Below are 13457 nucleotides of genomic sequence, written 5' to 3'. Positions count from 1 at the left end.
TGCAGTCACTGTCCCCTCCAGGGACCCTCTGAACTCTGCCGAGGGCGAACACAGCGCTTCTAGCCTTCCCGATGCCAGGAACGGAGGCGCTGAAGATCTGCACCAGATGACGGGGATGGCTGGGGTGTGGAGGAGGGAGAGATGGGGGTGCTCCTCTCCCACACAAAGCGAGGACCCGCATCCTCGGGGCGCAGGTTCTCCTGCCTAGAACCTGCCTGGGCCCTGTTTTTAAAGAAGAATTGCATGGGACCTGGGGTGGGGTTGGGGGTGGGGGATGACCACCTGTCCCCCGGCTTAGTTAATTTCCTTAAAACGTTTTGGAAAAGGGAACGGTGAAATTTTTGCTAGTAAACAAGGTCATCAATTTACAATGTGTCTTTAATTTCCAGCCCTAGATTCTCTCCAGAGGAGGTTATGATATAGATGAGTTTCTAAAATAAGGCGGAAATTTGTTCGGTGATTAATTAAAAAACGTTACCGTCGAAACTCCATTCTGGCATACCGACAAGTATAACGTGTAATGGCTCACGCGAGGGGACTCGCTCAACGTTAGCTAGCAAGGCTTTTACGTGATGGATGCGGGGAAGTCTGGTTTCAGCAGGCTGCCTCCCCGATTACTACACACGGCATCGTGAACGTGCCAGCGGCAGTGGTCACCTGCCCTAGTGTGGCAGTTTAGATTAGCGTGTTTCACATCTTGCTTGCTTTTCTGAGGGCGGCTTTGTACCAGGAACCCTGCTAAGTGACACAGAGGCTCTGATGGTGTCCAGTAATGTGTCACTACCTCCTTCAATGCTTCTTGGTTTATGGAGTAAATATATGGGAATTTATGGACCATTTAAGGTCTTTACCCCAATCCCCAGATATATCTGGCACCTGGCACTACATAAAACCACTCAATAGTGTTTTTAAATCAAGAGTCATTAGCTGACTTGACAAGGTCTATGACTATTTACTGGAATGAAAATTATGATCACTATTTCACTGAATTCATGAAATTCCCTTGTAATGAAATACACAGCACCTATTTCTGATTATGTTAAAACCATGTGAAGATACAGAAAATGCTGAGCAGGGTTCGAAACGCCTCAGAATTCTTGAGCACAATGACGAGGGTCTGTCCATTTTTTGTGCCAGCCACGCATCAGCATAACCAGCTACCGACCGAAAGTTAACAGATCAACATTTTAGTTTTCAGGGCAGCACAGCAGAATGGCAGACAGAGAACGGCAGAAAACGAGAGGATGAAGTGACCACACTGTTCTAACACCTCACTTTGAATCAATGTTACTTAAGTTTTCAAAATCCATGGTTCTCACGACTTGCATTCTTTGGTAAGGAAAATGGAACTTAGCAGGTCTGCTTAAAAAATTAAATGATAAGCGTAATAGGGTCAAATAAACTTTTCAGCTGGCTTTTCGTTATTAAAACTATTTAAGAGATTTATTACTGGTACTTTGGCAAAAAGTAACGCTATTTTAAACCATCTAAAATTTTTGTGTTACTTTATGTCTTCAAAGACATTTTATGAACCATTTCATACTTAATGGCTTGTAAGCAATCCCAAGAGTTGGGAATTGTGTGAAAAGTTGCCCAGATTGACAGATAAAGTGAAAAGGTCTGTATTAATTTCCAAATAAAGAAATGCATGGCGTGGTATCTCACGATGATTACACTCTAAAGTACCAATTAGAACGCATCAGAAACCAGAGCAAGTTGACACTCTACAATAAAGCAAATAATTTCCAGTTGGAGGGGCAGAAAATGTTAATATGCAATGTTCAAGACTACAAGAATCTTTGTAAAGGAAGTAGCTAATGAGGTTTAATGATGCATGTCAGGAAGCCGCAGTCTGTAGGGAAACACAGCTGGCTTCATTTTGTAAACTACTTGATACACACGTCTTTCTGGTCCGCGATGATCAGCTGCGCCGGTGCCACAGGGGACAGTTCAGCCTTCAAACCAGGGTGCACTGCCTGTTCTCTAAACCACAAGCGCCACACATGAATGTAACATGGCGCTCGACGCGGGAGTCCTGCCCGAGGAGGCTGGAGAAGTCGTCTGCAAAACGTCGCGCACAAAACGTCGCGCACAGCCCCGCCGGCCTGAACCGGCTCCTGATGCCGGACGCGTCGAGACAAGTCGGAACAGACAAAACACGTGGATTCGGCGAACCAGTAACCTTCCCAAAACGCTCCCCGTTGTTCGTACCTTGTGTGTTAAAATGCACCCAAATTCATTTTAAAATGCTGCTGCTGAGAAACCCCCAGCCTGCCGCTGTTTCCTGTCTAGGGGCCCACACGCGCATGCCCAGAGCAAGGACCCCGCTCCAAAGGCAACGTGCGTCCTGCTCACATCTCAGGACGGTCTGCAATGTGCAGGTGACAGCAATTAGCAGCAGATGACAGGAGCATTCTGAATTCGTACCAGATGGCAGCTAAGGGTCAGTGGAAGTTCGCAAACCTGCCACAAGGAGGCCCGTGTTAGGTGGCCATCGTGCTCTGAAGCTCAGACACAAGGTGATCCCTCGGCCACCATGAGCCGATGCTGGGTCACGACGCTAATACCAGAGTGCCGTGAGAGCACGCGCAGCACACTCACTTTAAATGTGATTACACGTTAGCCGTGCGAAACGAGCATGCGCATGGTGACAGAAAGGTCGCCCTCGACGGAGGGAGCTAAAATCCCAGGGGTTCGTGAATCGCCGTCTGGCAAAGCGGTGCACAGGGTCCCCGTCTGGACGAGCACTGCCTGTGGCGGAGGCGGGAAGAGCCAGTGGGTGGGGATCGACCTGACGGCGCCTCGGAGCCCTGGCTGATCACCGAAGGCGAGACAAGCCCGGAGGACACGGGACACACGTGACGGTCAAGGACACGCAGGTCATGCTCTCCAGCTGCAGGTGACGTAGGAAAAGCCTTAGCGTCTCAGAGGTGGCTTGTCAGCCTTCGCGCTCAAAAACAGTGTCATGACGCTGCAGCGGGGCCCGAGGCGAGGGGACTGGCACCCTGACGTCACGGCTCGAAGCCGGAGTTCGCCTGTGTTCTAAGTAGAGAGACGCAGGCAAAAATGCTTCAGAGAACAAAAATGAGTGCATAATCACGTACTTTAACGAGACTGAGCCTGCACCGACGGCCAACATAAAGCGGTTTCATCTTTGGTTTGAACTGGTAATAACTGATTAATTTTTGACCCACTATGACCTTAGCAATTTGCAACCTAATCGCCATTTGCAAAGTGGTTTGGCACGATTTCTGTCATCGTCTTCAGGATGCCACCACGGGAGACCACCTGGGGTTTGCCCGGCCAGGCCTCGGCGCCCCCAGCCTGGCGGCCTGGCGCCCACGGCGCAGTGCAGGTGCGCCGGGCCCGCGAGCCAGCCAGAAGCAGTGGGCCTCAGTCACCTCTGCTCGCATTTTCCGTTCCTTACGCGAACTTCCATCAGGCTCGTGAACTAAGGGCCGGTCAGATCTTGCTCATCAGAAAGCTCGACTTCACGATTTGTACTGAAATGTGGTCAACCTGCTCGACGGGCACCAACGCTACACTCTGGGGAAAGAACAGACGAAATAAAGCGATTGCATGTTACGACCGAAACGAGTGGCCAGGAATAGTCCGGCCAGGACCCGAACCTAGCTGGCGCAAAGTCGACTGTGTTCGGGGGACCTGCTGGACGGGGGAGCCCCCGGCAGCAAGGCTGGAGGCAGAGCGGTGGTCGCGACGAGGAGTTCTGTCCCGGAACTCGCCGGCCAGACGCGGCTCCCTGCTCTTGGCTCCCCTGGGCAGCCGTCTGGCCACAGCGTGGAGTCTGTGGGACCCCCAGGCCCTGGGTAGGAAAGCGGTCTCCAGGGGCCGGGCACGCTCCTGTCATCTGTGTGGACACTCGGCCCAAAAGACTCTCTCCTGGCTCTGAGGCGCTCAAAGGTGCCGTCTGCGTGCCCGCATGTCCTCCACGTGTCTAACGGCCAAGCGTGTGACCGGCGGTGACCGCGCCTACGAAGCCACATGCTCAAGAAAACAGCGAGTGAGAAGCACGGTCCTAAAGGATAATCACGTGAGCTACTAAAACCCTAAATGACGAGACTGAAGTGCAGTGCCGGAAGCAAGCTTCGGCCGTCACATGTTAGCGCCACACTGCAGGCAAGCTCGTTCCTCCATCTCCTTGGAGGACACGCCGACAGTGTGGCAGGGGAAGGCGCCATAATGACTAGACTGAAAGGGGCCGACAGCCACACGGCCGTTCCAGCACCGTGACGCCCCCTGCAGTCCACCTCCCACCTCCCGTCGCCGCCGCACAGGGGCACCCATGGGCGCCCCGAGCACAGGAGCTGTTCCCCGACTCACCCTCTTCGTTGCGGTTCCAAAGAGCAGAACCGTGACTGACTGTGGGACCGTGGAGATGACAGAAGTCAGTGGGCACGCAGCCGGGTGCAGACAAGCCTCTGCTCCTGTGTGGCGAGGGTGCCCAGTACCAGCCCGTCCGCTAGGAGCAGGTGGGGCTGGGCAGGTTACAGGCGAGGCCCCGGGGAACGCTGGCACCACAGACAGGGACTCTGTCCTGAATCGCCCGGCAAGTATCAAAAGCACTTCGTATGCTCACATTTGGAAAGTTCTGGGGTAGTGGATATCATTTCATAGGACAAAGGCTAAGATGCGTGAAGTCTAACTTAATTTTCCTAAAATAAGTTCCTAAATGTTCAGTGTAATGGAAGATAATCCGGTGACATGCTCGCCATTAGCTCATTAATATCAGGAATTAGCATTCCAGATTTAAATCCCACTGCATTCAGGTGTTTGCCCAAAGCTTCAGGATGGTGCGAGGGGACCTGCCGGCCCCTCAGGATGGGGAGGCCACCTGTCAGCCGCACTGCCATGGTCCGCGTGCCGTCAGCTCTGCAAGATCTGGGCTTGGCACGCACACAGGTTACGTCCCTGGTCACTACTGCATGCTTCACAGGCCACGGGCCTTCTTCTCTCCAGCCTGCCCCCTCCCGGGGCACAGAAACTTCTGGCACTGTCTGTCTTGCGTGACTCTGGAGCATGTGGGAGCCCGAGAGGGCGGCCTGGGCCCTCTCCGGCCTGCGGCTCTCCTGTAACCTGCCCAGCCCCAGCCTGAGCTTGTCGCCACGTCACTCCTGGAAGTCCTGCGGAGAGGCCTGAGGCCCACGGCTGTCCTTCTTGCTTTTCCAGAGGCGGCCAGATGGGGAGCCTGCGACGGGGTGCCCTGACTGTGTCGTCTCTCTCCTCTGTGCTGTTCACGCGTACACTCCGCCCAGTCCCTTTGAGACTTGGCCTCTTGAATCGCAATAACACTCAGCTCTGTCACACCCAAAGTCTCACTTTTCAAGACCATCAAATTTCTTTTCCAAAGTCTATTCAGAACCTCAAAAGCTGAGCACCAGACCACGTGCTGGTCTTCACGTTACTACTTTAAAGTCCCTACTTCTCCTGCGACCTCCGACTACGCTTAGGGGCATTTCGCGGAGTCAGAACATGTTCAGCATAGAGTGCCCGGCGTTGCGCCACCCCACGCCCGGGCCGCAGCCACGCGTCCTCTCCGGATGGCTCTCAAGCCTCACTGGTTTCCATGCTGTCCGCTAAGCCGGTCCTCACGCAGCTGCCACATGTCTACGGCACGTGTCCCCTGCCCCTGGGGTCCCCTCGCTCGGCTCCGGGATGCGGTCGCACGCGATGACGTAGCAGGGAGCCCCTCCGTGATCCAGGCCCTGGCGCACACGCCGCAGAGCTGAGGTGCTTCCGGCCCAGCGTCCCCACGACCCCTCTCCCTGCCCAGCTTGGCCCTTTCGCGCCGCCCTCCCTGCCAGCCCCGGCTGTCAGGGTCGCCCGTCAGAGCTCGGGGACGGCCTACCAACACGGACCCCACGGACGAGGAGCCTGTTTCGAATGCCCTGTGAACGCGTCTGCCACATCAGCGAGCTCCTGGAGGGACAGTCACATACCTACGTCCTCGCTGCGTCTGCCAACGCGCCACACACAACACGTGCTCGCGGGGGGGACGGAGGAGCAGCAGGCCAGCGTCCCGGGTGCTCCCGCAGAGGAGGAAAGGACGGCACAGCCCGCCGAGAGCCACACTCGGCTCGTCAGCGAGGAACCGCCGGCAGAAGAACGTGGACAGAAGCGACCTTACACTGATTAGTGACCTGCACACGCCACCCAGAACCAGCCGAGGAATGAGATCAGACCAGAAACAGAAGCGAGGCCGGCCAGCAGACGCTCCCCCCGTGCTAGGGTGACAAAACCACGGCCAAAACCCTCCCATTTCATTTTGAGACACTGCCATTGTAACAGCAGCAGAACAACAAAGTGCACATTTTTATTCACCATAAGGGGGAGAATAACTAAACGACTCTATTGACTCTTAAAACTTACGTCTTTCCTGGGCAATGTAAATCTTACTTTATAAAACAGATTCAGATCTTGAGCATCCTTCTTTTTAACATCCTACCTCAGCATTAATACACAGAAAATGTAGTTATCACGTAGCATATTATACATCCTTATAACGAATTAAAATGTGTGTTAAATGAAATTGTGCAAAGAACACGATACTTTAAAATGTCCCAGAATCCATTTACTTATATTTTCTGGTTTTAGTTCATTAGTGACCATAAATTATCTTTAAAATTTTTATGATTCTTTACTCGGCAAGCCGAAGTTTAAGAGTAGGTCTCAAATAAGAATTGATTACTAATTAAAGAACGGGAGGGAACTTTTCAATCCGACTTTCTTCTTCAATCTAGAATATATTCCACGGTAACCTGAGCTGACTGCTAACAAGGCAAAGAGCACACTCGCCCTCCTGAAAATAGGCTGCTGCGAAGCCATCCTCATTTATCCAGGGTGCAGGCGAATGCATCATCTTAGATCGAAATTAAACCTTGGGAGCAGTCATTTTTCTTTATATTGTTTGGAATTAAAAACATATTAAATTGAACCATTATGAAAATTCTGTTCTCTATATTATGTTTCAGACCATGTCTGTATCTTAAGGCTATGAAACAATTTTTGTAATTATAATAAAAAAAAACAAATTATTGGCTTTAACTTAAGAAAATTGTTGCTTGAATGACTAAATATCCAACCCAAACTAAATAAATCCTCCCCTAAATTGTACCGTACTCAAGCTGCTCATTTCCACAGGTTAATGAACTTCACGTGGTGATGTTACATTTGTCTTTTTCCTGTCTCATTTTTCTGTCTCTATTTTGTGGTGGCAGAGTGTCTGTAACACAGCCGGGCAGTTACACGCTGCTACGTAACAGGTCGGCGACCGGCACGGCTGCGGTGAAAAGAACACCTTGTCCTTCACGGCAGCACTGACAGCCAAGTCCACAGAAATCCCAGCCGTGCGGCCGGAAGACATCACTTGAGTTCCAGGCCTCACTTCCCAAACTCTTAAGTCACTTAATTCCGAACATTAAAAAACAACGACGGTCTTTAAGGAAGTCGCTCCTAAAATAAGTCCTCACTTATTAAGGGCTTACTGTATGCAAAACCTAAGGACAGACAGAGGACGGAGGCACCCATGATGAGCTCCCTCTCTTGATGACCATCTCCTTGAAGACGGCCTGTCCTTCTAGCCCCGGGCGCCAATGGCGGCGGGCTTAGAAGGGCAGACCGGTCGCAGTGTTTCTTCACTCGGGGTCACGGCACGGGACACGGTGTCCACCTGCAGACCCAGGCCTCAGCCCCGCGTCTGCCAGGGCTTTTTGCACGGACGGGGTCCGTCGGCGGGCACGCCTGTCCCGCCGGCACAGCGGTCGGAGGGCACGCGTGTGTGAGAGCAGAGTGCCGGGCACAGCGCTGTGCTCTGCCCCAGGAGCTCCGAGCTCCCAGTCGTGCCTCCCCTGAATCCCGGCAAAGGCGAGTGCCAGTCTGTGCTCATCGAAGGGCCCTCTCGGGTGACAGTCAGGGAGCCCACACACCTTCGCTGCTGCTCTCAGTGACCGACTCCTGTGTCCATTCAGTCAGTACTTACTAGCCCCTAACGCGTTTGCCTGAACACATTACAAGCTGGGCCTGAAGTCTACGAAATGAACGAAACACACAGCTTTAGCCCTCGAGAAATGAAATGAAAGCCAGGCCATGAGAAGATAAATCACTTGACTGTGTTCATGTTTCCCTTTCCAAACACAGGGGACATGTCCGTGCCTGAGCAGAGGGGTCGAGGCGCCAGGGAGGGCACCGCCCTGGGTGGTCTGGCCCGGGGCTGGAGCTCGGGGAGCAGAGGGCACCCGCAGGGCTTGGTCTAAGGAGCAAGTGCGTGAGGGTGGCGGTCATCAGGCTTCTCACTGTCGGGAACGAGCTGCAACGTGGGAAGAGAAAACTAGAAGAAAGCCAGGGACCTAAACCGGACCTGGAAGCGCATCTGAACTCACGGTGTCGATACACACAGATGTAAAAATAAATACAGGCTTAAAGGTGTGTGCATGCACACCTGGCCACCCTTCCCCCACCGCCCCCCCAGCCCCTCCCGGTCCGCTGTGTGGGCCTGGGAACGACACATCCGAACAGCAACGAGCACATCCAGCTCCCAGATCCTGACTCCTAATTACCATCTGCTGAGAGGAACTTGGGGCTGATCTCGGGCCGGGGCAGAGAAGGTGCAAGATGAGTCTGGATCATCTTTCTGTGACAGAAAGAACAAAATCCCCCGGGAGAGCCAGACAAGCAGATGAGGAGTTACCCAGGGTCGCTGCTGCGCTCGCCAGTGTGCAGGGCCCCACCAACACTGGGACGCACAACCTTTGCGGTCCAGAAGCTTCCATCTCAGAGGACGAGTCAGGCGGACGACTAGTTACACACTTACACAGGCACAGTGTGCTCGGAGCGTGCTGCACGCCTGGAGGAGGCGGCGGTGGAGGGCCTGGTGTCCTGGTGCTCGCTGTGAGAGCAGCAGGAACCCCGAACTAACGTTATGCACCCCGGTTTGTAAATGTGGCGCTGGGTGTGACACGGAACAAACTGGGAGACAGAGCTGTCTGGGTGAGAGACAATGGAGCGGGACGAGGCTGAGGATCAGGAGGTAGATGAGCTGAGACACAGGGGGCGGGGCTGTATGGACGGGGACCAAGTACACAGTCCCAACTGTGGGAAATGAGACCAGCCAGGGAACGGGTCTCGATGGAGGGGAGGGGACATCCGCGCAAGGCCTCAGAGGGCCGGGGACGCGCATGGATGCTGGCCGTCACACCTGCTGAGCCCCACGAAGCAGGGAGCAGGCACCAGTGCGGGCGCGAGAGCACAGTCTGCAGAGCGCACGCAGCGGGACCACAGCGCGGGCGCTGCAGGCCGCTGGCCGCCTGGGTGGCAGCTGCCCAGGCCGATATTCTAATGTCGGCCTGGGCAGCTGTTCTGGGAGCGCCTTTGCGGGTCAGTGTAAAACAGGTCCTTTGAAATCCTTAAAGTGTTAGGGTGAAACTCCTTAAGAAACCTGTAAACTGTTAATGTAAAAAATTCCTTCCCTTTGGAAGCATATTTTGAAAGCATAAAATTTTGTGAGCTACTAGATTTGCTTCAAAAAATAAAAATAACCTCCCCAAAGGCCTGTGAGTTACAGCTCTGAAACGGGGTCTTATTTACATGTTTGCTTGTTTAGAAATTCATGTTTCGAGGCAGTGAGAGAGCCAGGTAGCACAGCCGTCCCCCTGTGACTCTGTGCGGCCTTCCACTGTCAACCCAGAATGACGCCACGTTCTCGCCGCACCCAGCAGGGAAAAGCAGCTCAACGAGTCCCCTCTGAGAGTCCTGGCAGGACGGACCGGGTCTTCGGCGGGCCCTCCCCACCAGGCCGGACCCCAGCACAGACCTGGCTGACTCACGCCAGTCTTCGGGGATACTCAGCCCCCAGGCGACAAGGGTGCATGCCACAGCGACATGGCGCCGGGCTCCGTTAGATACAGACGAGTTGCTGAGAACGAGTGAGTGCAGTACGGGTGGCCTGACGCCTGTCACAGGAGCCCCCATCCCTTGGGCCACTCCCTCCAGGCCCGCGGGGAGGCGGGCGGGCGCTACAGGCCAAGGGCCACCGCTCCCTCCACCCACAGGGCTCTCCAGGTCAGCCGGGTGCCCCCGACAGTGAGCAGATGCCCAGCGGCCTCCATCGAGGCCTGGTGATGGTGGGCCGCGTTCGCGGAGACGGCCGCTAACCGTCAGGAACACATTCCGGCTCATTTAAAACGTCCTCGTCTCTCGAAAACATGATTGAGAAACATGTCGGCACAGCGACCCCTACATCGTTAGAAACGGGAGTATCTGACGTAATCTACCCCACAGAGGTCTGTGTTCCAAATGTGTTCACAGCAGAGCTCAGAAAATTTCATTCCGACCCAAGGTATCAGAAAGTTTTGATTTTGACAGTACTAAGCGGTTTAAAAATGAGCGTTCTGGAAATGCTGGACGTGGATGAGTGCCCCCCTACCCCGTAAGGGTCCCAGGCCAGTAATAGCTCACCGCAGTGGGAAATCCACACTCACGGGGTACAGTTTAAAGTTTTCCCAACGGTAATTAGTAGCTGACAAGGCTAATTACACAGGGGGAAAGCAAGCTACTGAAGTTCATGTTAAACTGATGTTAAAAGCCCCCCGCCGCGCGGTGTCCCCTCCCGGCCCGCAGCGCCGAGGACAGGCGCCCCACACAGCCTGCAGGCGCTGACCGCCTGCTTCATCCCTGAGGGGAGGGCCACAGGGCCACAGGGCCCCAGGCCACTCGGCCACCCTCCCCACGGCACAGTGAGGAAAGCAGCTGATGCTGCCAGGGACTCTCCCCAGCGAATTCTGCTTCGGCGCCCGCCCGCACCGCACACAGGACCGCTGCTGGTGCCCGGTGACCAGAAGCGGCCCGGTGTGCAGAGTCACCACCAGGAGCATCCGCCTCACGCCGAGCCACCCTGCTTGCTGGCTCACAGCCCCGGGAAGGTGACATTCACCCTGAGAACTTCAGAGTGACAGGGGACTCTCATCATCGCCCTGACCGCCTTCCTGCCGGTTCCGTCAGAAGCTTTGAAACTGGCGTTTCTGACTCTCGACCTTCCTGGACACTTCAGACCACGTTTCTCACCCATCCCAAAAGGCTTTCATCAGGAATGCTTCCGAATAACTGGGGAGTAATAAGCACTCACTTTTGTGAGAATTAGGTCATCGCCAGTTGCACAAATTTCTAACAGTTTTTATGGCCTCGGGAAAAAGAATCAAGGATTTCAAAACCCAAAGTCCGTAATCAAAATACGTATCTGCTGCGTGAATAAACGGTCTGTCTGTTAGGATTCTGGCCGTGGGGAATTCGGCCGGGCTGCCCTGAGCGGGCGAGATGCCACCGCACACTCCTGACTTCACAGGCGACCCGCGGCCAGGAAGCCCATCCTGGCCAGGACCGACGGACGGCTAAGTCTTCGCAGTGATATAGGACCCGCCTGAAATAAACATGCGTGCGTCCCTTACTTAGAACACCTGCTTCTCAGTCCACTTCCTATTTAAAGGGGACTCGGGGACCACGTCCAACTTTGGTCCGAGCGCGGTACGTCCCAGGTGTCGTCAGGGCTGCTCCTCCACCAGCGAGCATCTCGCCCCTCTGCCGCTCTCCTGAAATGATACGTTTATTTATACTCGCACGGCTGACGAGGACACACAGCCTCTCGCGGAGCAGCTGGAGCCCCGGAGCGTGTGCGGGCGGCGTGCGCGCTCGCTTTGTTGCCGGTTGTCTCTCTGGTTAATCTTGCCTGTGGCGGCTCTGAAACGCTATGATTTGTTAATATTAATAACAGTTATCCAAAAAGCGTTCCCCAAGCCTTTTCATCTACGTAGACTGACTGTAATACTATATTCTACGGCATGTAGCTCTTTTGTGAAGCACATGATCACATTTTTAAACAAGTATTTAAATCCGAAAATATTTTTGCTCAAGAAGGTAACTATTAAAAAAATTAAGGGGTGCTGAGACTGCATGTAACCATCAGTAAAGAGAAAAATAAGTTATTCTACTGTAATATTTTAACATAAACCAACACAACTTTGAGAATATTAATAAAGTGTCCTTTTTAAAATAAGAAAGCTCTTCTCCGAAATAGCCTTGATATCGCAACGTGCAAAGTGCACCACAGCTGACTCTATTTTGTTCTATTATCTGAAAACGCCTTTACAACAACTCAGAGAATAAGCAGGGCTCTAATTCACATAATGGCATACATCACCTGTCTGTCAATGAGACATCTGAAAGCATCTTTTTATTAGAAACACAAATCAATATGCCCCAGGGATTACAATAACTGCTGGAAGCAATTTGTATTATCATTTCATCCTTGATGTTCTGGCTCTGAGCAACTTATTATTATGAATGGCGTGAAAATGGCAACCTGTCACAATTGATTTTTCTTAACCTCCCGTAAGTATTTTTTCTCTCTTAAATGTAATCAAGTGTCATCTTATTAAATATATCTCAAGCTAGGTTTTATAAAGCAGTCCATTACTCAAGTTGCACTCCTTATAATTTAAATTTTCACTAAATATTATCGTAAAAGTAATTGCTCAGTAATAAAAAACTTTTGATTTGTTCAAAGTTTTAAAATAAAACCTCGAATGTGTGCGGACCCATCCCCCTGCTTTACACCTGTCCCCAGCTGGCACTACGAGGAAACACCGCAATCCTGAAAAGGAGCTTTAAGAACCTTTTGCCTTATAATTTTCTCCCCTCTAACAATACTGTAGGTTTACTCTGAATCCCTGAGTCTGGATAAACGCTACATTTAAAAAAGCATTCTAACAAACTTCTGCAATAAGCCTACAGCTGGATATTCTGATGATATAAAATGACCCAGTTAGATTTCAGGATTCAGTGTCAAAGACCCATCGAAAAGGATGGATTCAGGTGGGACCTTGGTCAGGCACTGAGCCAGTGGCAGCTTGACGAGCTCACCTAAGGACTCTCTTTGCATCCTGGTCATGGTGACCACGAAGGGCAGTGGCTCTCAGTCTCTTTAGTACACATCAGACCCCACCCTCTGATTTCCGACTCAGAATGGGGGGGGGGGCAGCGTCCAGGGCCCAGAATCTGTCGGTAGGTATGAAGCTCAAGTCACCAACCCAGGGCCACTCTACCGAGGCATGAGGTCAGGCCATGTGGGCCAGATGTCACAGCACGAGGTGGCAGCTAGAGAAAGTGCCTCTATTTTTTAAATACGTACTTGAGACATTTAAGGAGACAGGCAAGGTGTCTGGTTGACCCGCGTTTTGGGTACATGAGTGATACGTGCTCTTCTCCTTACTTTTCTGTTTGAAGATTTCAAGGACAAATGGACAAAATGAAAACAAAAAGGATAAATGGTCAAAATAAGGCGTGGGACGTGAGCTGACTAGAATGACAAGTTTAAAAATTTATTTTATGAGGAAACCAATACAACTGGTTAAATACCTAACATCCATGGGCTCAGCTCTGGGACCAGCCCA

The 13457-nt window shown here is 52.5% G+C and overlaps 1 protein-coding gene across 1 annotated transcript in view; it reads right to left on the bottom strand.

Moving 5' to 3' along the window:
• The window catches only part of ATP9B (ATPase phospholipid transporting 9B (putative)), a 181745-nt gene that overhangs the window by 69614 nt on the left and 98674 nt on the right, over positions 1-13457 (bottom strand). The window lies entirely within an intron of this gene.

This window comes from Pteropus alecto, unplaced genomic scaffold, assembly GCF_000325575.1.
Source record: "Pteropus alecto unplaced genomic scaffold, ASM32557v1 scaffold14, whole genome shotgun sequence".
Lineage (NCBI taxonomy): Eukaryota > Metazoa > Chordata > Mammalia > Chiroptera > Pteropodidae > Pteropus > Pteropus alecto.
This window is presented reverse-complemented; position numbering and strand designations above follow the sequence as displayed.